Raw genomic sequence first — 23,552 nt, forward strand, 5'->3', positions numbered from 1 at the left:
ACTAAAATGGCAGAGGTGGCCACCGCCCCTAAACATGCTGAAAATACATTTGCAACAGAATCGAGTGCTGTACTATAATAAGCTAAAGGATGATAGTTGTCTGCATGTTCCTGTGCAAGCACTCCCTGAGCAAATCCATGTCTTTCATGACAAAATAAAATTAAAGTCTTTCCATAATCCAGTAACTCTAAAGCTTGGGCTGTAGCTAAAGCTTGCTTTAAATTCAGAAATGAATTTTCCTCTTCACTATCCCAAGAGAGGGTCTCTGGTGTATCCTGTTTTAAAAGATTTGTCAAAGGTCTAGCAATTTCTGCATAATTAGAACTCCACTGTCTGCAATACCCTGTCATACCTACGAAAGATCAAAGCTGACACTGAGTAGTTGGATGTGGGGCTTTAGCAAAACTCATTATGAAGTGGTAACATCAACCTGCTACCCTGAGATATCAGCTGAATGTCCTTTGTTTGCAAGAATAGTTAAAGATGTTTTTTATCCTGCTGACACTGCTCTAAAGAATCAGATGCTATTAGTAAACCATCTATATATTGCACTAACACAGACCCACCTGGAAATGTCACATCTTCCAAATATTTATTTTGAATTTGAGAAAATAATGAAGGAGATTCAATGTGTTTCTGTGTTAAATAACCACAAACTTCCAAACTTCAGAACAACTTAGTTTATTCTGAAGAAGTCCCATATTGAGGGAAGAAAGCACTCAACCTTGGTTTTTGTACAACTAATAAATTCAACTTGAAGTTTTCTGGTCGCTCTACTGACTCACCTTGGTTTTAGTTATTCCTGTGGTAACCATGTCCATGTATTCTGCTGTTCCTTATAAGTAAAGGTCAACATTGACATTTGTGCTGTAAAAGAGACCTGGTTCAAGGCAGCAGAAAGCACCCCTGCACTACCAGGCTATAACTCATTCCACACCTTTTGGCCCTAGAACTTGGACTGAAGCTCCAAAGGCGGTGGTGTTTCATATTCATAAAAGATGCCCACACCTCCAGACTGGTAGCCTGACATAATGCATCTGAGGTACTTCAGGTGCAGCTAACATTGGGTAAGACAGTGATTCAGGTCATAGCCTGCTATAGGTCCCCAACCATGTCACAAGACTAACATTCCACATTCCTAAGCACCCTGGAGAATATTAGGGTCCAACCTAACACTCTCATGCTGGGTGATTTCAACTACCCCTCCATTAACTGGGAGAACTACTCATGTACCAATACACCTGCCTAACTTTTCCTGGAATTCACTAATTCCAATGCCCTGGACCAGCTTGCTCTTACCCCCACTAGAGGCAGCAACATCCTTAACCTGGTCATTACTAACATGGATGACCATTGCTCTACACCAATAGTCAACTCCTCCCTGGTTAGATCTGACCACAAACTAATCACCTTGGAAATCCACATCCCTCCCACCACCCCCCACAAAGGTAACCACCATGAAAAACTTCTTCAAAGCTAACTTTGGTCTCCTAAAACCAGAGGTGGCTAACTTCATGGCACCCATGCAAATGAAGATCAGTTGCATAACTGCCGAATCATACACCAATGCACTGTACGAACACGTACACAAATGCATGGCTCTCGCTATACCCAATAGAACCAAGATGCTCTCTTCCAAAAAAAGGAAGCCAATCTGGTAGTCCCCTGCCATAAACAAATTCTACAACAGAAGGAGGAAATTGATGCGGAATAAGGTGAAGGCCAAAGACTGGAAAAACTCCCTTATCAGCCTCAACAAAAAGTTGAGATCCCTCATCAAATCCTCTAAAACTAGCTATGAAAACAGAATTGCAGTAGATAGTAAAGGCAACCACAAGGCCTTCTATAGTTATGTAAATAATCTCCATGGCAATGCCCAGATTTGCTCTGAGCTACTGCACAATGGTACCTCCTATACCAAACCAACAGATATTGCCAATGTACTGCCTGACAGATTCAGTGCCAACTTTACCCCTCTCTCCCCCAAGGGACTAGTCACAATACCAGTAGATTGCCAGGCACCCAGTATTACTGCTGCACAGGTTAAAACAGCACTGTCCAAGGCCAAAAATGCAGCTTCTGTGGGACCTGACAATATCCCTGGCTATGTTCTGCATGAACTACAGAGTGAACTGGCACCTCACCTGTGTGCCCTGTTCAGTCACAGCCTCACCTCAGGCTTTGTCCCTGCCGAATGGCACACTGCTACAGACATCCCTCTCCACAAAGGAGGAGTGACTACAGACCCTGGGAACTATTGCCCCATTTGCCTGATGAGTCTGATATGCAAAGCTATTAAACGCATCATCATAGACCTAATAAACAAGGATATAGAGAATCTCCAAACTCTGGATCCCACACAGTTTGGTCTTGTGAAGAGCAGATCATGCCTGCTCAACTTGGTTGATTTCTTTGAGTCAGTCTCCAAAGATGTGGATGAAGGCAAGGTGGTTTCTACAGCCTACCTTGATCTGGCCAAGGCCTTTGATACCATTCCCCACTCAGGAATCACAGAAAAATTCACTAAACTAGGCATCAACCCCTATAGCACAAGGTGGATTGCAAACTGGCTCACAGGTGGAATCAACAGTGTGAAAGTAGTTGACTCCAAGTCAAACTGCCAACCAGTCATGAGTGGAGCCCCACAGGGTTCGGTCCAGGGTCCTCTCTTGTTTGGTATCTACTTCTCTGAAGTTCAGGCCAACACAAAGGGACTCTGGCTGACAAATTTCACAGACAATTGCAAGTTGTGAGCTGTTATTAACTCCTCAAGTGATGTTGACATCCTACAGAAAGGCCATACTGAGACCAATAACTGGTGTCAGCTCCATGGCCTTAAGCTCAATGCCAAAAAATGTGTAGTCATTCCCTTTGGGAAAAATACTGTTCCCATGAATTACCACATCGATGGTAGTCCACTGAACACAGAAGGTGTTATAAGAGATCTGGGAACACAGGTTGACAGCAACCTCTCCTTTGACCACCACATTGCCACTGTGGTCAGAAAGTCCTTCTATGTGGCACATCTCATTACTAAGGGTTTTGCATCCAGGAAGAACGAGGTCATTGTCTCCCTCTACTCTTCCCTTATTAGGCCAATCATTGTGTACAATGCCCCAATTGGCATGTACCTCGCTAAACACCTGCAACAACCGGAGAGGATGCAAAAGTACCTCACAAAAACGATCTTAGACCTTAAACATTTGTCCTATATGGACAGACTCAAAAAAATCCCAACTATTCTCTGTCTCATATCACCTACTTAGAGGCGATCTCTGCTTGACTTACGAAGCCATGTCTGACCATTCTCTGTTAGAAATGCTACATCTAAAGAAATACCAATCCCTCCACACCACACACTCCAGAGACCTCAGCCTCATTACCACAATCAACAGAACATGCTGGAGGGACAAGTTCATAGCCCAAAGACCGCCCATCCTATGGAATAGACTTCCCATACATGTCAAGAAGAGCACCTCACTGGCCCTCTTCAAGAGAAATCTTGACTGGGAAACAGAAAATTCACCCCAGGGATCACTGCAGTGGCTTTACTAGACAGAGGCAATGAGAAGTAAGGTTGGGTGGCACGATGCCAGGGTAATCCTAAGGGCTAAGCTTGTAAAGGCCCCAGGGCCATTAGCCTAGTACACACCTATGAACATAAACTGACTTTTAGGGTGGATAGGTATAGAAAAAAATGCTGAACACAGATCTAGACTCTAGGCTCTCCCTTGCCTATGCCTACCTTTTTTCCCTGTCTACTTTATGTCTCTATGATCTTAACTAATGAACAATCCTCTCTAAAGACTAAGTTTGAACTTGCAATCCAACCCTACAACTCACACCACTGCCTTTCTCTCAAATCTCTAAGCTGGATAGAATTCCCCAGCAGCTCCTACTATCTCAACTGCTCCTTATTCACTCCATCCTAACAAACCTACCTCCTGCCCTGCCATCTCATCCCTCATCTCCTTTTATTGGCAACAAGCCAATGACCCCTGTCATGTGAGCTCATGAGGTGAGCTACAGGTGTGTCAAACACTAGTGCCCCTGTCAGAGAGGTAGAGGCTTGTTGGAAATGAGAAGGAGGAGGAGGAGGAGAAGAGGAAGAAACCTCCCCAACTGCAGATGCCTGTTCTGAAGATGAGGGCTGAACAGGGGATCTGTGTTGAGATGTAATAATACTGCACTGACCTGGTGCCCATTGGACAGTTGTCCAAAATGCAGGGGTCTGAGAAGCAGCAGAATTTTGTACAGAAAACACCCATACCAGTACATATGGAGGTGGGGGTGCAGTAGCTACTGGAGGATTGTCATCCTCTTCTGCAGTCTCTGCTTTTTGGCCATCACAAGACAGGATAAAGGGTTCCCTTTTTACTGGTCTGTACTGCCTTCTTATCCTCTTTTACCTGTTGGAGAAACTTCTTATTAGCATTCTGTAATCTCCTTAATGCTGATTCATTTTCCCTTTTAAGGACTTCAGTATACCAGGAATAAATACTGCCCAGTGTTTCCCACTTGTTTTGTTTTTCTTTTCTTCCAAAATATCCTTCAAATTCTCTAATTTATTCTTATCATAAGTTCATTTTAATGAAAATATTTCACCAGAGCAATTTTTAGTAAAAAACACTCATTCAAATACTTACAGCTTTCTTTTCCATAACTATGATGCATAAAATATGCAGGTGTTCTCTTTATAGGGATTTGATCTTGCCTGCTTAACTTTATTCACATTTCCCTGTTAAGACTTATCTTGTAGATCCTGGTAATTCATTCACACACCATTCAGAGAGGAAAGGGTAGAGATTCTGTCACTGTGCAATGACAGAAGAAAGGTTTTGATGAGCCTTTTCCCACAGTACCCCTTGCTTTCATCCTGTCACAAGTTCAAAATTTCCAGCTCCAACATTGTGATCAGGATAATGATGTGGATAGGTAATGTATCCAGAACTGAGCACTTTTTTGGACCCTCTGAGGGTACATTCACACAGTTACACCTACATGCCAACATGCTATAGACTCTTGAATTTGGTTTATCCACACACATACCTATGTCTCAGCATGCTATAGGCTCATGAACTTGATTTATCCACACACACAAACACAAACACACACACACACACACACACACACACACACACACACACACACACACACACACACACACACACACACACTCACACACACACACACACACACACACACACACATGCACACACACATACTCCTATGTCCCAGCATGCTATAGGCATATGAACTTTAACTTTAACCACTCTCTCTCTCCTTCTTTTCATTTTTACATTAAACAACATAAAACATCTCTCATGCCTCTTTCCTTTAAGTCTTGAAGGTACTGGGTTTGACACAAAGTGCCTCTTTTTTTGTTAATTTTTTCTTTTGTTGTATAAGCAGACACATTAATAAAAGTTTTCTTATTTCCTGTGGAGTCCTCCCACTATTACTTTACATATACCTAACAAACAAACTCAGGCAGTCAACAAAACAATTATCCTCTTATTCCACTTTTTAGCAACAATTATCTAAGAAAGGGGAAAAAAAAAACAACATTTCCCCCAAATCCATTTTCCCCATTTTTAATCTAGCATGTTTGTACAGCCTGAATAGTTACATATCTGAATCTCTGACTATTCCATACAAAGCAGCGTGGAATTCATAGACAGACTTTATGTGCTGGGGACTTGCAATTTATTCCACACTGCCCTGCAGCAATATTAAAGTTCAGAATCTGAGTATTAAGTCATCAAATGTTAAAGTTCATAAATAAATAACAAAGATTTTACCTTTAAGTCTTGAGTCATGAATAACACTTCAGGATATGCAAAGTATCTATTTATGCCATAAACAGGACTGGGAGACTGCCTACATAAATTTTCAGATCAGTCTCCAGAAATGAAGAAAATCTATAATTTTATACATGTTCTTATCAATTTCATGCATGCAGAAGTCTGATATCACATAGCTTTTAACAAATCATACAATTTTAAAATATTTTATGTCCTCGTGATCCTCTCTTTGAGCTTCCAGTGGACACTTGACACATATGCTTTTTAAAACGAAGACAACATGTGCTTAAGATTTATTGGCCTGCAACTGTGTAATATTTGGTACCAGTACACACTGTCGCATAGACATCCTGTTAAAGACTCATCATCCCTCAGCTTGAGAAAGCCAGAGTAATGTTAATTAATCTGGTTCCCATGGATACCTGACAGAATTCACTAATTTTCAACCACAAACATAGCATAACATCCCCTAACTCCTTCAGCACTTACTTTGCCTTCAACTATGTCAATACAGAGATAATACAATTGTAAGACACTTGAAATCTTATGTGAAACTATATCTTGCATAATCATGCATCTATTTTTTATTTTGCTTTTGACATAAACTTATTATAAACATTTTATTTAACTTATTTGTGAAGAAAATACAAGTTAATATGTATTTTTGTGAAGAATAAACATAAACATTAAACTTAATAACTTTCCATAACATGTTTCTACAGTTTTGTAATTCCTTTAAATATAGTATAGTATAGTATAGTATAGTATAGTATAGTATAATTTAGTCTAGGTTACTGAGTGTGCTTAGTATTAAGAATACAATTATGTCTGATTGTAGTTTGGTCATAGTATTTATACATATTTTGCAGTCTAGTATTAGATATAGTAAATCTATATAAATAAAAAGTTTGCATATATTGGAATGATCAGTTTAGGATGCAGTTTTCAGAAACTGTTAGAAGTATAGTATGAGATGTAGAAAGACAGGCCAAGATTTGCAATGATGAGATTATTATTTGTAGAAGTAACATTTTTATAAGGTTGATGTTTTCAGTAGTGTTAGAAAAGGAGGCTGAAGCTGGCAAGTGATTGGTGCTGTTAGAGGTAGAGGAGCTGAAAGCCATTTTTAAAATTTCAAAAATCAAATTAAACCTTGATGATTGAATTTATATGTATCCATATACTTTGGGACTGCCATATTTTGCCCTTCTTGAGAAGGTGTACAGCATGAGGATAGGTATTATCAAGGGTTAAATGGTTTTGTCACTCAGTTTTCTTGCATTTAGTATAAATCCCATAAAAACTAAAATTTTATATTTTGAACAGCACAAAACATGTAATGATGAACGTCTGTGTAATCATTGTCCAGCGGTGGAAAAAAAAAGTGTAAAGGTTTGTTGATTCAAAAAACTGAAATGTACTAAATAACTCTTTCTTGTCCAGTAAAAATTGTACTGATTTTTAATGACTGAGGTACAATAAATAGAAAGGGTATGAATGACATAAAGTAGCTAGGCATTTCCTTTTAGAAAATGGTTGTTGTAAACCATTAGATATTGAATTATTATAAAGTACTGAACCCATTTCAAAGATATGCATCCAGTCTGAGTGCAATGAAAGCATGCTGCTGCAGGAGGTTATGGGTTCTTTTCCAATACCAAGGTACATGCATTGCTGACAGTGCAGCATAAGAAGGTGTTTACTTTGGACTACATCATTCTTTGTATGAGATTTGATCCTATCTGCTTAAGTTAGTGGTAGCTCGGGTAGATGCAAAAGATCCCACAGCACCTATCAAAGAGTAGGGGTTGTTTATTTTATTTTATAGTATAATTTTTACATTATTAATAGTATTTACAATATTTACAATGTAGTGTATGTTTTCCATAATATATAAATGTCAATAATACATTTACATCGTTGCCCCCCCACTCCAGCTCCCAAATCAAAATCTTATCATTTTTAAAATTTCTGCCAAATCTCATTTTCCATCAAACATAACTCTTTGATTCCAATCATTAAATAGAGCAACAAACTTTTTTATCTATTTTATATGCATAATCTTTACTTTTGTTTCTATAAAAAAATATTAAGATCATATCTGTATGAATATATTCCACACCATTTATATTATCAAAATACTTCAAATCATGCAACTTTATTCCATAACTTCATTATTCTTTTACATTTCAAAAATAAAGTGTTCAGCTGTTTCAAAAGCTTTACAGTAATTACAAATGTTATCTTCTTGTTTTATATGGCATATTAGCTTTTGCTGGCAATTTTCTTATAGATAGCCTCCATAAAAAATCTTGACATTCAACAAAATGTTTTAGTCTTTCTTTCCATATTTTTATAGAATTAATTTTTTCCATGTGCAAATATTCCCATGGGTATACATAATATTGCTATACCATATTCGTCTTTCATTATCAACTTCACCTAGTTTTATTTTCTACAGTAATATATTTTCTTGATATTTTTAACAAAAAGAAAGTTGCTTCTTTTTTCCCCCACTTGTAAGTCTTCCTCACTACTCTTTGCCATAACATCAAATAATGGTACCATTATCTACCCAGATGTGCAAACCAAACTCTTAGGCATCACAGTAGACACATTTGATGTCCATCTCAATCAAACTGTCAAAACCATTAACAAAAAACTTGGCTCCCTCTATAAGATCAAATCGTTCCTTTGTCCATTTGCTAGGACTGCTATTGCTCATTCCCATCTACTCTCTTCTCTATACTTCCCCTCTAATTTGAACAAATCCACTCTTAGCAAACTCTCCAGCTGTTCATAGGTTCTTAGGTAGGTACTAGGCTATTGACCCTAGGGCCTATATAAACCTAGCCAAAAAGGTACCCTGGCTTTCGCCACCCAAGAAAATTATTTTCCTATGCCCCTGTCAAGCAGAGCCACAGACATAATCCCCAGGGTGAATTTCCTATTTCCCATCCAATCATCAAGATTTTTCTTGAAGAGTGCTAATGAGGAGCTCTGTTTGACATAAATAGGTAGCCTGTTCCAGAGTATGGGAAGTCTCTGGGATAGGAATCTATCCCTCCAGCATGTTCTGTTTATTTTGGTGACAAGGCTAAGGTCCCTAGAGCATGTAGCTCAGATGGATTGGGATTTCTTTAAGTGGAGCATGTCCAACAGCTCTGGGTTTGACATAGCTTTGTATGTTAGGCAGAGATCGCCTCTGAGTAGGCGATATGCGATGGAGTAAAGCTGGAGTTTTTTTAGACAGTCTGCGCAGGGCATCTGTTTGAGGCCAGTAATCCTCTTCATGAGGTATTTCTGTGGCCTTTCCAGTTGTTGTAGATGTCTTGTGAGGTACATACCAAAAGTGGGGTTGTACTCTATAATGTGTCTAATGAGTGATGAGTAGAGGGGAACAATGACCTCTTTTTTTTTCTGGATGAGAAACCTTTTATGATGAGGTGTTAGGGATAGCACGATCCATGCACTCGTGTATGCTTATAAAGTGCATTTGTGTAGGATTCAGCATTCATACCTCTATTGTCCATCTGTATGGGTGTCGTGAAGCTTGCCACTTCTGTCTTAAGAAGCGTGAAGTTGGCTTTGGAGAAACTTTTTACTGTTGTTTCCCAAATGGGGGGGGTGGGGTGGGATGTGGGTGTCTAGAGTGATTAGCTTGTGGTCGGATCTGACCAACAAGGAATTGACCTCTGGTGTGGAACACCAGTCACCCATGTTGGTGATGACCAGGTCTAGGATATTGCTGTCCCTGGTGGGGGTGTGGATAAGTTGATCCAAGGTGTTGAAATTTATGAATTCCAGAAAACACTGAGCAAAAGAGTTGGCACATGAGTAGTTTTCCCAGTTAATAGTGGGGTAGTTGAAATCACCCATTATTAGGGTGTTGGGTTGTACCCTAATATTTTCCAGTGTATCAAGAAAAGAGGAGTGGGAATCCTGAGACATGGTGGGGGGAGGGTCTGTAGCAAGCTACAATCTGGATTGCGGTCTTGCCCAGAGTTAGTTGAACTTGGATAATCTCTGATGCATTATGCTGAGCAACTAGCTTGGAGGTGTGGATATCCTTATTGAATATGGACACACCTCCCCCTTTAGTGTTTTGTTCTGGGTTAGGTGGCCAAAAAGTGTGGTATGAATTATAGCCTGGTAATGCAGGGATGCTCTCTGGAGCTTTGAACCAGGTCTCTGTCACTGCACAGATGTTGATGTTTTCCATTTTAAGGAGTGCCTCGAATGAGTGCATTTTGAGGTATAACCATATTGCTAGATTTGCAACAGGCACAGCCTATAGGATGCACCACTGTCACAACCTACATCTTCTGGGGTGGCTAGAATGGCCTAGCCTACTTCAGTACAACCAGCTTATAATTGCCCATAAAGTTCTCAACCACCCTGATAATACGCCTGCACTTAAAAATATTATCAACCCTTATCAACCTGAGCTCACTTTGCTCTTCTAATAAACTACTAGTTCAAACACCCAAAATCAACAACTGTGCTGGGGACACTCTGTTTGCTAACTCTGTTGGCAAAACTTGGAACTCTTTTCCTGCTGATCTTACTCTTGAACCCTCTCTTACTCAGTTCAAAAAAAGCCTTAAGCTATACTTTAAAACTCACTGGCTATGTCCTTGTTCAAAACCTGACCAGATCCTCCTCTATAGTCTATAAGCATGTTACATTGCCTAGTCAATTTGTCAACACTATTTTAAAAATGTATGATTATATTACCTGCTTGCTCAACTGAAGCCTGTAAACTGTGTAACTTGTAATCATTTTGTGAGTTTTACTGTATGTTCTCCCTTGGAGCTTTCCTCCCTGGGCCTCTGCTGAAAATGGACATGTGTCCAGTTGGACTATCCCAGTAAGCAAATGTAAAATAACTAATAAATAAATAAATATTTCAGTATTAGTGCTATGTCTTATCCTTTTAAAGTTAAGAAGCAGCTTCAATTCCTTGTCATAGTTGTTTCTTAATATTTTGGTTAATATATTACCATTATCATCCTTTAACTTCTGAATAACATTACATAAATTTAATGATGCAGCACAAACCACTGGGTTAATCAATCCTAAACCTCCTTTATCATATTCAACATATAGGGCACCTCTCTTGACAGGGTTTAACCATGAACCTATATAAAATAAAAAGTAAGATTGAAGATTTCTTGTATTCTAAAGGTAATGTGAATAATCTGGCCAAATAAGCCATTTTTTTTGCAATTAATATTGAATTAATCCGTTTTTTCTAAATGATAGCTTAAATGTTTTCCATCACATTCATACATTCCTGATTTTTTCAATAAGTCTTCCATTTTATATCTCTTATATCCTGCTTCCCAAAGCAAATTCTCAAAATGGTTGTTTTTTTCCATATTAAAGTCTACATCTCCCATTTTTCCAGTAGACCCTAAACCCTTCCTTTTATCTTTAATCAAATACAATCCTATAACATTTAAACACTCACTTAAATTATTCAAAACTATGTTCATTCTATCAGCATCTTTTGTTACAAGTATAAGTTGATAAAAAAGTATACTAATACTTTCATTTGTCACATATGCCTCTTTATGAATCTTTTGAATTATACATACAACTATATTAATTACTAAAACAAAAATTATTGCTTAGAAGACAACCTTGTCTTATATCTCTCTTAATGCATATTTCTCAACTTAACTATCCATTTATCAAATGTTATATTCATAATTAGTAATATATGTTTTTCTTATTTTTGAAGTAACATTGTATGACTGAAAAAGTCCCACAATATTTCATGTTGTATAGGATCAAAAGCTTTGCTCAAATCTTCAAATATTATTGTCATTTTTCATTCCTGCAAATATAATCATCTACTAATTCTGTAACTAAGAGTAACCAATCTTGATTCCCACATTTATAATATATATTGTATTTTCTGCTATATTATGAATCTTTTTCTCCATTCTTTGTTTAATTTTCATAAATTTCTTGTAATCTGTATTACTTAAATCTAAAGGTTTCCAGTTTTTCATCTATTTTCTATTATCCTTCTTCCATGCAAACTTTAAAATTCCACTAAATTGTTTATACTTGAAATGTTTGCTTAACTATTCATTCATTAATTCCAGAAAACATTTTTTGCTTTAGTGACATATTTTTATAAATTTGATAATCTAGTCAATCAGGTCCCCATGCTGATTCTATATTAACTGTTGCTAATATTTTACCCATCTCCTCTACAAGAATTTTCTTTTCCAGTTTTTTTTATTATTGTGCTCTGAAAACATGTTCACACTCCATTGTTTCCTCATTTCTGCCACTTCCCCTTTAAACATTTCTTCAACATATTTTATGACAGCATCCTTTATCATTTCTTGAGTCTGAATTATTCCTGATACAGTTTTTTATTTCTCTCTCTATACTATTATCTTCTTTAATTATCTTACTCAAGTAAGGAAGCATCTCTTCCTTTCTTCCTTGTAAAAAATTGTTTGTACAACAAGAATTTAATTGTATCCTGATTCATGTTATATATATATATATATATATATATCATTTTCTCTATTAAAACATTCTCTATCATTACTTTCAATATTATTAAATGCTTTGTTACTTAACTTGCCATAACTTTTCTGTACCTTCCTTCTATTCTGCACTTGACAATCTGTATAACAGTTCTTGTATTTCTGTTTAAATACAATCTACCAATTGTTGTAAAAAATCTCTCATACCTGTATGATCATCCAAAAACTTTGAGTGTTTTTTTCCCTCTTCCTTCCCACGCCTTTTCATGAAGTCTCTTTATACCCTTTCCTATCTTATATAGTCATTATTTTTAATTTCAATCCATATGGCAACACAATCTGAAAAACTTACTTCTGTCATACCTTCTTCTGATAATTAAATTCCGGAAGATATCAAGTAATAATGTATTTCCATTTTGTGATCACCTCTACTATATGTCCATCTAGTAGCTGCCCATAGGCTAATTTTACCATACTTGATTACTTATAGTGTTTCATTTATATTACAACTCTTCTCTTTTTTTATTCACAGTTAAAATCACCTACAATAATAATATCCGTGTTTATTGTTATATATTCCAATTTTTTTTTAAAGAAAGTTACTCTTTCCTTTTGTGTGACATAAACATATGATTTATGATTATATACCCTTCCCCTTTCTGTCTTATGCCTATAATTCTAAGTCTACCCAATATAACTAATGATGCATGTAACCTTTATACAAAAGACATATTCCTGAGCATGTCTCACTACTGAAATTCGACACCACTTTATTTCTCTGTAACATTTCTGTTTGTAATCTGTCATTATTTAGAAGACATATATCTTCTAAAATAATTATCTATACATCAAAATACCATTCCAGAATAGCTAATCTTTTGACCAAACTTTTCATACTATTTACATTAACAGCAGCTAATCTACAATTATCCATATTTTGTTAATTGTTATTGCTAAATCAAAACTTTATCTTTTCCATCTTTTACTGTTCTTTTTTTTTTCTTAAATATTACCTCCTATAAATGTTCTTTTTATTTTCCTTAACCATTTTCCAAATTATTTTTTCTCTTCTTTTACTAATTCCACTGCACATCTTCATTATCACTTATTTCTGACCCTTCCTAAATTTCTTTATTAATTTCTTCAGAATTTTCTTCACCTTTGTCTTTAATTTCACCCTCCAGGTTTTGCTCTTGTTCTTTTTCTTATAACTGCATAATCACTTCCCTTTCATACATGACCAGTTTTGTTACATTTATAACATTTCAAAACACATTTTTTACATTGTGTCTCATTTCCCCCAAATATATGAAATTGTTTTCTTCCTACAGTTACTTAAGTAATCCAACGTTTCACAAAAATAATACGTTTTTGGTTGATCCTAAAATTTTACAACCCCTTTATCACCTTTGACAGTAATACTATTTAGAATATACTTGATATTATTATTGTCCATTTGCAATATTACATTGCAGGCCAAAGACCCTGCCCATAAATATCTGTTATCCTAAACCTTAGAAGTGTCCATCTCTTTTCATATTTACTGCAAATGTTCTTTTAAAGTCTCTTTTTCTACTTCAATTCTAAATTTAATATTTTTCTTACTTCTTCTATCTCTACTGAATGCCTTAAAAACATGTTCATTCCATGGATGACAGTTTTTCTTTTTCTCATGTACTTCTAAAACTCTCTCCATTATATATCCAGTCTCAAAAATAATGTCACAAAAGTCTCTTTATTAATATGAATAAAGGCTCTTATCTCTGATGCCTTTATACCTAAAAGCATAATCACATCATCCCAAATTTTATACCTGTCCATATCTTCATCAGCTTTACTTGAAATTCTTACTGTATAAGTTTTCTTAGTTTTCTTCATGTTGGTAGTCGTGTCTTCTTTTTCTTTCCTTTATTTCCTTTTACCATCTCAGTGTAGGATTTCTTCTTTAAGGAATGCGAAATATCCAGTGCATTTTTCATCCATATTATGTCTAAAATATCACCCCAAGATGCATCTCTCCCATTCTGTGGTTCACTTTTATTAACCATTTCCCACAATAAATCATTTTGTGACCCTCCCAAATGGAGCGTTATAATAACACACCCATCCTTGTGCTCCTTTTCCTATAAAAATAACTGCTGCTGAAGTACATCCCCAAATCAAGAAAAGGCTCAACTGCCTTTTCTCTAGACACATTCCCTTCAGCTGCATCTGAGACATCAGACTCAACCATCTTCCCCTCACCACTGATCATACTATGCTTCTCCTCATGAATCTTACCACGTCTCAAATCTGCAAGGGAGGGCTCAACTGCCTTCTCATTATCCATAGAAGAAAACAATTCATCCATAGAAGGCTTGACTGTCTTTTCAAAGCCAAAGCCACCACATTCTGATTCCTGTGACTCCACTGTATTTACTTCCAGTTTTTACAATTCACCATTGCACCTGGAAAATAAGCTGGAAGTATGAGGAAGAAAATTGTCCCTCCAGCAACAAATGAGTAGGAGAAGTTCCCCAGTGCCCTGGCCAAATTTCCTCTAGTACTATATATATATATATATATATATATATATATATATATATATATATATATATATATATATATATATATATATATATATATACCACCTTGGGTCTCCCCTGAAAAAAGAGAACACTTGCTAACTCAAGTGAGATTAACTCAGTAAATAAAAAAACATGTTAAATAAACAAAAACTAAATATTATTCTGCTACAAATATAATTTAAATAGCTACAAAGGTCGCAGTGGTGTTGCGGTTAGCAAGAGGTTCTCCCATTCAATTCTCTGCTGGAGAGCCTTCTGTGTGAAGTCTGCATGTACTCCCCGTGGTTGAGTGACATTAAAGACATGCAGGTAGGTCAATGCATGTATGAGCATGCCTTTTTTGAAGGTGGGCATCTGGCTGGCAACTCGGTACTGTAAAAATCCACTGCCAATCATTAGCGGACAGGAGTTCCGCTGTGGCAAACCCTAACCATGAAAAGCTGAAAGATTACACACATTTTTAAAGTTTTGCAAAAAAAGAGAACAGATAATTAATATGTTATGTAGAATAATAGATGTCTAAATGCATATAGGCTTTTTATTAACACTTTACAATTTAAAGCCAGCACCATCACAACTGTACCATAATATTATTTCATATAATCAAATTGCTAAACCAGAGACTTTTAAAATTAAGAGATTAATTACTGCAAAACTATTTTAAATTGCTTAAAAGTGGCAATAATAAATGCAATATTCTCACATTTACAGTTTTCAATCTGACATTTGGCTCAAAGTCAATCGAACAGCTGGCCAAAACGTTTATGACCGGATTGGTATTGATGCTCAGAGACTGGCCAAGGAAATCCTTATTGTTTATTGGTTGACAGAAAGGTAAGCAAGTCATAAGATTGTCCCTATCATCCAGTAAGTGATAATGATATAAGAAAGCTTATGGATAACAAGTAAGTTGATTGGTTCAACACCTGGATGAAGCTGTCAATCACAGGTCTATTCCTCCATGTAAAGATCCAAAGTAGAAAACTGTTGTAATAAATTTATCAGACTTTGCTGTTGATAACACAGGTGTAAATAAAGTGCTACATTCATAGCTGTAGTATTTTTAGTTTGAGTATACTGCTCAATTTTAGATGGTAGAAGATGTGTATACAACTTGATAATACCATCATCTAAATGTATGCTCTCAGTCTGTACTTCTTCAGCTTGGATATCCACTATTAACACCATTATTGTAATGTTCAGGGAAGGATAAGACATGAGTGAAAGAGTTTCTGGCTCTGAAAAATAGTTCTGATCTACAAAAATAAAACCACGATTTGTTCTTAGACCAAAAATTATTAAAACATTACTTGGGTTATTCCAAAAGTGGTTGGAATTAAAACAAAAATAAATATAAATAACTGGAACTGCATTAACAATGCTGATTATCAAGCTGCTAAGAAAATGTTTACAAAGATACCTCTAAAAATTCATAAGAACTGTTGCATACTGATACACGAGAAAAGTAAAGCCTGAAGGTAAAAACAAGGAAGGCATTGAAGTCTAAAGGCAAAGAGTATGTGTTATACTTGAGTTTGTGATAATATAAGGCCAAATCGCCATTATTTGTATGAAAGTGGATCAGGAAAAAAAATAATTGATTCTCTACAAACGTAAAAATAAAATACAAGTAGTAGGTTACTTATAAGATGATTATGTCTGGTCTATAAGGTCATGCTTTGGTTCTAGTTGAAAATTTAGACCTAGAATGAATCAGTAGAGGAGGCAACACCATATCAAGGATCTCGTTCTTAAAAAATAAAAATCAGTAACAGAAAATGTGATTGGTGCATTATACAGTGCCATACATGAATACAGAATATGTTTCCCATTGTAATCAAATTTGTGAGCCTCCTTCAACAATATTTGAACTCTATCTAAAAACAGCTACATAAGATCAAGGTAGGCAAGCTTCTTTAATTCCAGTAGGTCATAAATTTGACAACTTATCCTATGAAAGAATACCACTACATAAGAACCTGGCAAAGTTGGCAGCAGATTCAAGGATGCATTTCTGAATGGAATATAATGATCTGTCATTATGGCTACATCTTATCCAGAAAGCTCTGCTAAGCATAATTCCTGCCTTGAACTGATGAATTATGATCATGGATTCTTGTGCTGCTTCACACACTGAATGCTTACTAAATTAAAAAGAATTGTGGGAGTAAATACACTGTTGTGAAGGAACCATTAAGATAAGAAAGACCACAACAACATAAAGTTAGGTGTTGAAGTATCTCTGCATGGCCATGACTTCATGACAGCTGGGTAACACTTTGCCACATTGTTAGTCATCATTTTTACTTCAGAAGTTTATGGATACAGGAAGACCTATCATTTTTTCATCATCTTCTTGCAACTAAATGAAAACATAATAATAATAATAATAATAATAATAATAATAATAGTAATAATAATAACTATAACTTGATTTATCAAGAAGTCCTTGTTCTGGATGTGGAAAACAAAAGTTCCCTAAATACATGTAGAGAAGACGTTTCACTGTAGGAGTGAATCGCCAAGCATTAATTTCAATTCGTAGCCCATAAAGACAAGTCTGGCTAATGACCACAGATAGACTTCTCCACCGCATGCTAATTTTTAGGGTCACTTTTAGGGTCACTTTCTCGTCATTATTGCCTATTCAGGGACTAAGTGAAACTCTACCATTGTCCTGGTTATTATATGTAATAGTGCAATGTCTAAGCACCAGCGATCCCTTAGAACAATAGAACGCACCCTTACTGGTACATTTCCAAATCACCTCTAAAAAACATTTGTATAGAGAGTTAGAATGATCCGAATGACCCTGAGCTGCTACGTGTATGACTGGTAGTAAAAGGATAGACTGAACATGTTAATAATAGTCCACTTAGTATTATCTCTGGGCCAGGACACATTACTGTGCATCTGTCAGTTGGTGGTTCCTAAGAAACTATAATATGTTTTACTGATGGCAATCCATGAAGAAGATTTCTGCACAGGGGAAGTTAACTTCTTGACAAAGAGAGCTATATGCGGTGGCAAGGCTCGGACAAACATTACAAATAATTTGCTTGTATGTACATAGATATCATACAGTATGGAACACACCAATATGATTATTGCTGTGTCTTGGACAATAGTCTGTTGCAGTGTTGTGTACATATACACTTTGTATTCCATTTTCTGGACAATGTATTTCTCATAGCAGTTGATGATCCCTTGAGATGGCTGACGTGGTCTATAAGGAAATGACATCTTTAGAGAAAGTTCTAACCACACTGAGAATAGTGTTAAACAAGAAATGATTTACCCAAATAAATTGTGAGCAGCACTGTGTCATAATTCAAAAAAATAAGCAGTATAATACCTTCATAAAACAGAATGGCATTAAACACTGTATTTCAGTACCTTAGGAAGCTGGCAGAGAGAGAGAGAGAGATATGTACAAACTGTCAAAAACATTGACAGTAATGCACCAGAGTACAAACTCCACAGCAACACAAACTGAACAATGTCCTATTTAATTAAAGAAATGTAATGAAAAACAGCTACATGTCAGATAACTAAAATGCCTTGCAGTAAAGAAACATAGGGACGTGACTGTTCTTATGAAAACTTATTTCCTGATCGATAAATCACAATCAGTTTCAAAATTTGCACAACAACCTATTAAGAATAATTAATGCTCATTTCGGAAGACTCAAGTTTTATTAGTGACTTTGAAGCCTGTAGGAGTTAATGGGGGGAATGAGGCTGACCATCTGCTTCTGGCCCACGTGACACAGAGAGGTCGGAAATGGCTGTGCTTCACCACATGGATGACACATTGAGAGAAGAGTTTGAGTCTACTAAGCTCATGTTACTGTGTGTAAGTCACACTATGATGGTAGGGAATTCAGCATATGAAGGCAGGTTTCCACTCAGACAGCAGCTGTAACAGATCTCAGGAGAGGCACCACAGGGGAAGGGGGGTGTTTCACTAGGGGAAGGTGCAGGCTACCCCACATAATAAACAAAGCTGGCTCACTGCCTATCACCTGACACTCACTGCAAGTAGACCTACAAAGATGATATAAATATTTTTTGCACTTGCTCTGTTTCAGTGCTATTTAACACTCCTGTGCTGCATGTATTAATTTGGTTGAATTTATCACTGTTTGTTCAGCCTGGACATGTTAAAGAAACTCCATTTGTTTCTTGCTATATTGTTCTTAGGCTATTTTAATAGCATTCTGATATTTCCTAACCTCCTCTGATACTGCAAAAGCTGTTCTGAGTTTGCCAAAGTTCTCCTGAGTCTACAAAGTTTTTGTGTGTTGTGAACATTTCTCAGGGTTAATAAACTTATTTCTAGTATTCCTGATATTGCAGGAATTCTGACTTCTGTTGTAAAGCAATTGTTACTGCACTTGAGCTCAAAGCCAATTTGTTTTACATTAGGAGGGTTATTCTTCACTATGGTGGGAGGAGAGAGCTGAAGTCAACCCATCTAAGTTGGAAACTACTGGTTGAAAGCTTATTGTGTATTTATCTGATTGGCCTGAGTGTTTAACTTTGTAAAAGTCTATCATCCTGCTGGTTTAAAAGCCTTACATTTGCACAATGTGTAAACGTGGTTCCCCATGCTTGCATATAAGCAAATCTCTCCAGTTTAAAACCCTCTGTAGGAAATGCTCTCCCTAGTCTCCCACTGTTCACAGCTGCTTGAAGAGCTTCCAGTTTGTGCAGAGGGTGGTTACCACTGTAGGTCATCTAACGGTATACTACTAAACACTCTCAGTATGACCTTTAAGGAGCTCTCCCCTACTCCTTCCCATCTAGAAATTGTGTTTCCTTACCTTACATAGCATAGGCTAGCTTCAGACCTGCTGAATCTAGACTGTTTAGTATCACTGTGCTCTTAAACCACCCATCTTACATTAAGAGGGACTTCCTACACTCTTGCGGTGCAAGTGTTTAGCTCAGGACCCAACTGAGTTGGGGATTGCTGGAGGAAGGCTTGGTTTAGGGTATTTCCATTGGTAATTATGTTAAAAACTGTTTACATTTTCCTGTATATAAGGCTTGCATTTGCTTGTTGCTGCACACTGTGCAACTGGGTTAGCAATGCCCTATATAGATGCAAGCACCTGGGAATATTATTTTTCTCTAGAGACCTTCCAGTAGATCCCCCCCCCACCAAGCTTCCCTGCTGAGCAAAGGGCAACTCAGTTGCACTGTTAGCAGCGCTTTTACACTTATCATTCACAGCCTACTGTACACCCACTACCTTTGCTACTCCAGGTCAAACTAACCCACTAGTTAAGCCAAAGCTTTAAGTAGAGCTAGCCCACTTCCTTCCCAAGTACCACATTTGGAAAACTCCTGCACAACGGATGAGCAGTTTCCCATCATTTCCCCTGCCAGCTTGATTGATATGGGCATCTTGAGGCAATGTAGCAATTGCTTCATGTATAGTGACAAACTTTTACTCATGAAGCAAACTAACACCTTATATGAGAGATGCAAATACACTGTAGAACTGGAGTCAATTCTCTCATACTAAAACAATCTAGCCATCAAACAGGTTGTCAGCACACATGCTTCAACTTTCATGCAAACCTCGCTTCTCACACAAAATAAGGTCATGACACATAAACCCACATATGTGGAGGTACTCATTAAAAACCTACCAAAAGAACAGAGACCTCCTAAACATACACCACCTGCACTCACCACTAAGCAAAAAGAAACCACTGCACATATCAACACACACATCTGTATCTCAACAAATAAGCCCCAAAGCCAAATGTCTTGGTCATAGGCGACTCCATAGTGAAACACACAGGTGTCCACCTGACTAGACTGGAGAAAGAGAAGGTCACAGTCAGCTACTTATCAGGTGCCAGGATTTGACAAATCATGCCTGGACTCAAATCACTCAACAGCAAGTACCTTTATGTCGTTCTCCTAGTCCATGTTGGAGTGAATGACTTGAGACATACCTCTCTGGACTATATGAAGAGAGACATGATGGAACACTCTGATTATGTGTCCCAGACAGGTATATCCCTACCCCTAAGCAGTATCCTTCCCTCACCCAGGATGATGCCACAATATAAACAAAAAATTATTGACTTCAACAATTGGACTAGCTTATGGTATCAGTCCAGGGGGGATCCAGTACCTGTCAGTCCAGGAGAATACGGTAGACAGACCTCACTGTTTTGCTAGAGATAATTTACACCTATCCCCATAGGCTTTCAGATACTGGCAAAGGCCCTTACCTCCCCCATAGTGCCTTTTTTGGGCAATGTCAAAACAACACATTTTTCAGTTTAACAAAATCTAATCAAAACAAACTCAGGGCTGTGTTGCTTAATGCTAGGGGTTTAAACACAAAACTGCACTTCCTGGATGCACTTCTCACCTTGGAGGATGTTGACATCTGTGCAATTACTGTGATATGGTTCAAGGCCACCGAATGCACACCAGCCTTGCAAAGCTACAATGCCTTTCACACATTCAAACCTCAAAATGAGCATGAAGGAACCAAAGATGGAGGTGTATCTATCTTCATTAAAACCAAATGCACTTCGAGACTGGTCAAACAAGATGACTCTCTCAAACTACTCTATGTCCAATTAAAGTACTATAACACATCATTGCTAACTAGAAATCTCCCACCATGAACTAGGATAAGCACACCACCTACCTTGATTTACTTGAATCCCTTACCATACAGCCCAACACTATGGGAGGTTTCAACTATGCTCCCATAGACTGGCAGACATACAGGTGTGAAAACACACTTGCCCAGAGGTTTCTCGACTTTGTCAACACAAATGTTCTGAAAACAGAGAGTCTGCACTCTCAATACGGGCTCTAATGTTCTGGACATAGTACTCACCAACATGGGGGGGTAACTGTACTTCCTCATGCATGATGCCCTCCCTGGTAGACCACACATCAGTCTAGTTTAAAGTAAATACTGAAACTGACACCCTCACAGGAACAAAACTTCTAAAAACCTTTACCAAAGCTAACTACAGCCTACTAAGCGATGATATAAAAAACATACCACCTGCACTCGCAGACATCAATATTCAATATACAGAAGTGTATGCAAATGCCCTATACAAACATTTAAGTGACTGTATAAACTCTGCTGTACCTGACCAGATCAAAACCAGGTCATCCTGTAAAAGCAAACCACCATGATGGACTTCAAGTATAAACAGATTATATAACAAGAGGAAGAAACTGTTGTCCAAAAGCAAAAGGGATATCACTCTGCAGAGGAAGAGATCCCCCCTAAGCCTGAACAGAAACATCAGAAGTCTTGTAAAGTATTCTAAAGCAAATTACAAAAATAAAATTGTATCCCTAGCCAAGGATAATCATAAAACATTATTTAACTATATCTGAAGTCTAAAAGGGAATGCCCAGCTATGTGCCGAACTGGTTGTAGATGGTACCACAGGATATCACCAACCTGCTTGTTGACAGATTCAGCACAAACTTAACCCCCCCATCCCCAACTACCATATTGCAAAGCATACCTGACACCAGCCCTCTGCCTGGTATCTCTAGAGAGCAGGTCATCTCTGTGCTTGCTAAGGCCAAAAACACAGCCTCAGTGAGACCAGATAATATCCAATGTTGTTTACTAAAAATTCTAAAACAAGACCTAGTGGATCCACTTGGCATTCTTTTTAATCATAGCTTGAGAACTGGCTATGTTCTTGCAAAATGGATAACAGCAGTAGTAATCCCCCTGCACAAATTGGGGGGGGGGGCATCAACTGACCCTTGCAGTTGCAGACCCATAACTCTAACCAGCCTTATCTGCAAGGCCATGGAAAGAATTTTCATGGACCTTATCAAGAAGGGCATAGGCAACCTCCAAATGTTGGGCTCAACCCAGTTTGGCTTCATTAAGGGTAGATCATGCTTATTAAACCTGGTAGATGTCTTTGAGAATGTCACCAAAGCCACGGATAAAGGTAAGACAGGGCACACAGCCTGTCTTGACCTTATCAAGGCTTTTGACACAATCCCCCACTCTGGCATCATTGAGAAACTCTTCCAGCTGGGGAATAACCCTTATGTTACTAGACAGGTAGCCAATTGGCTCGGCGACAGTTTACTGTCTGTCAAAATTGGTGACTCCATCTCCACCAGTAGACTCATCACCGGTGGAGTACCACTGGGGTCTGTGCTGGGCACCTTACTGTTTGGCATCTATTTCTCAGAAGTCCAGGCCAAAGTAGATGGCCTCTGGCTCATCAAGGTCACTAATGATTGCAATCTGGGAGCAGTCATTGAGTCTACTAATGATGTCAACATATTACAAAAAGGGCTAACACAATGAATGATTGGTGACAAAGCCATGGTCTAAAACTAAATGTAAAAAAATGCATTATTATTCCCTTTGGCAAAATGGAATTCTCTACAAATTCCAGTATTGACAATACCACCTTTAGCTCCAACCCAGTGGTGCAAGACTTGGAAACACAGGTTGACAGCAATGTGAACTTTGACCACCAAGTCTCCACACTGGTAAGGAAAGTCTTCTATGTAGCTCACCTCATAAGCAAGGGCATAACATCCAGGTCAAGGGATGTTATAACTCCACTGTACTCAGCTCTCATCAGATCACTAATAGAGTATAAGGCACCCTTTTGCATGTATCTCACCAG

General features: G+C 37.6%; 1 protein-coding gene across 3 annotated transcripts in view; it reads left to right on the forward strand.

Moving 5' to 3' along the window:
- LOC122812364 (beta-1,3-galactosyltransferase 2-like) overlaps positions 1 to 23,552 on the forward strand; it is a 320,010-nt gene that overhangs the window by 151,167 nt on the left and 145,291 nt on the right. For 2 of the 3 annotated variants that reach the window (XM_044084797.1, XM_044084796.1), the window contains one exon: positions 15,595 to 15,717. The exons of the other annotated variant lie outside the window; for it this stretch is intronic. The gene's annotated coding sequence lies outside the window, so the exon portion shown is untranslated. The remainder of the gene's footprint in view (positions 1 to 15,594; positions 15,718 to 23,552) is intronic. 3 annotated transcript variants of the gene reach the window in all.

This window comes from Protopterus annectens, chromosome 9.part0 (assembly GCF_019279795.1).
Source record: "Protopterus annectens isolate FY-2018-M chromosome 9.part0, PAN1.0, whole genome shotgun sequence".
Classification (NCBI taxonomy): domain Eukaryota; kingdom Metazoa; phylum Chordata; order Ceratodontiformes; family Protopteridae; genus Protopterus; species Protopterus annectens.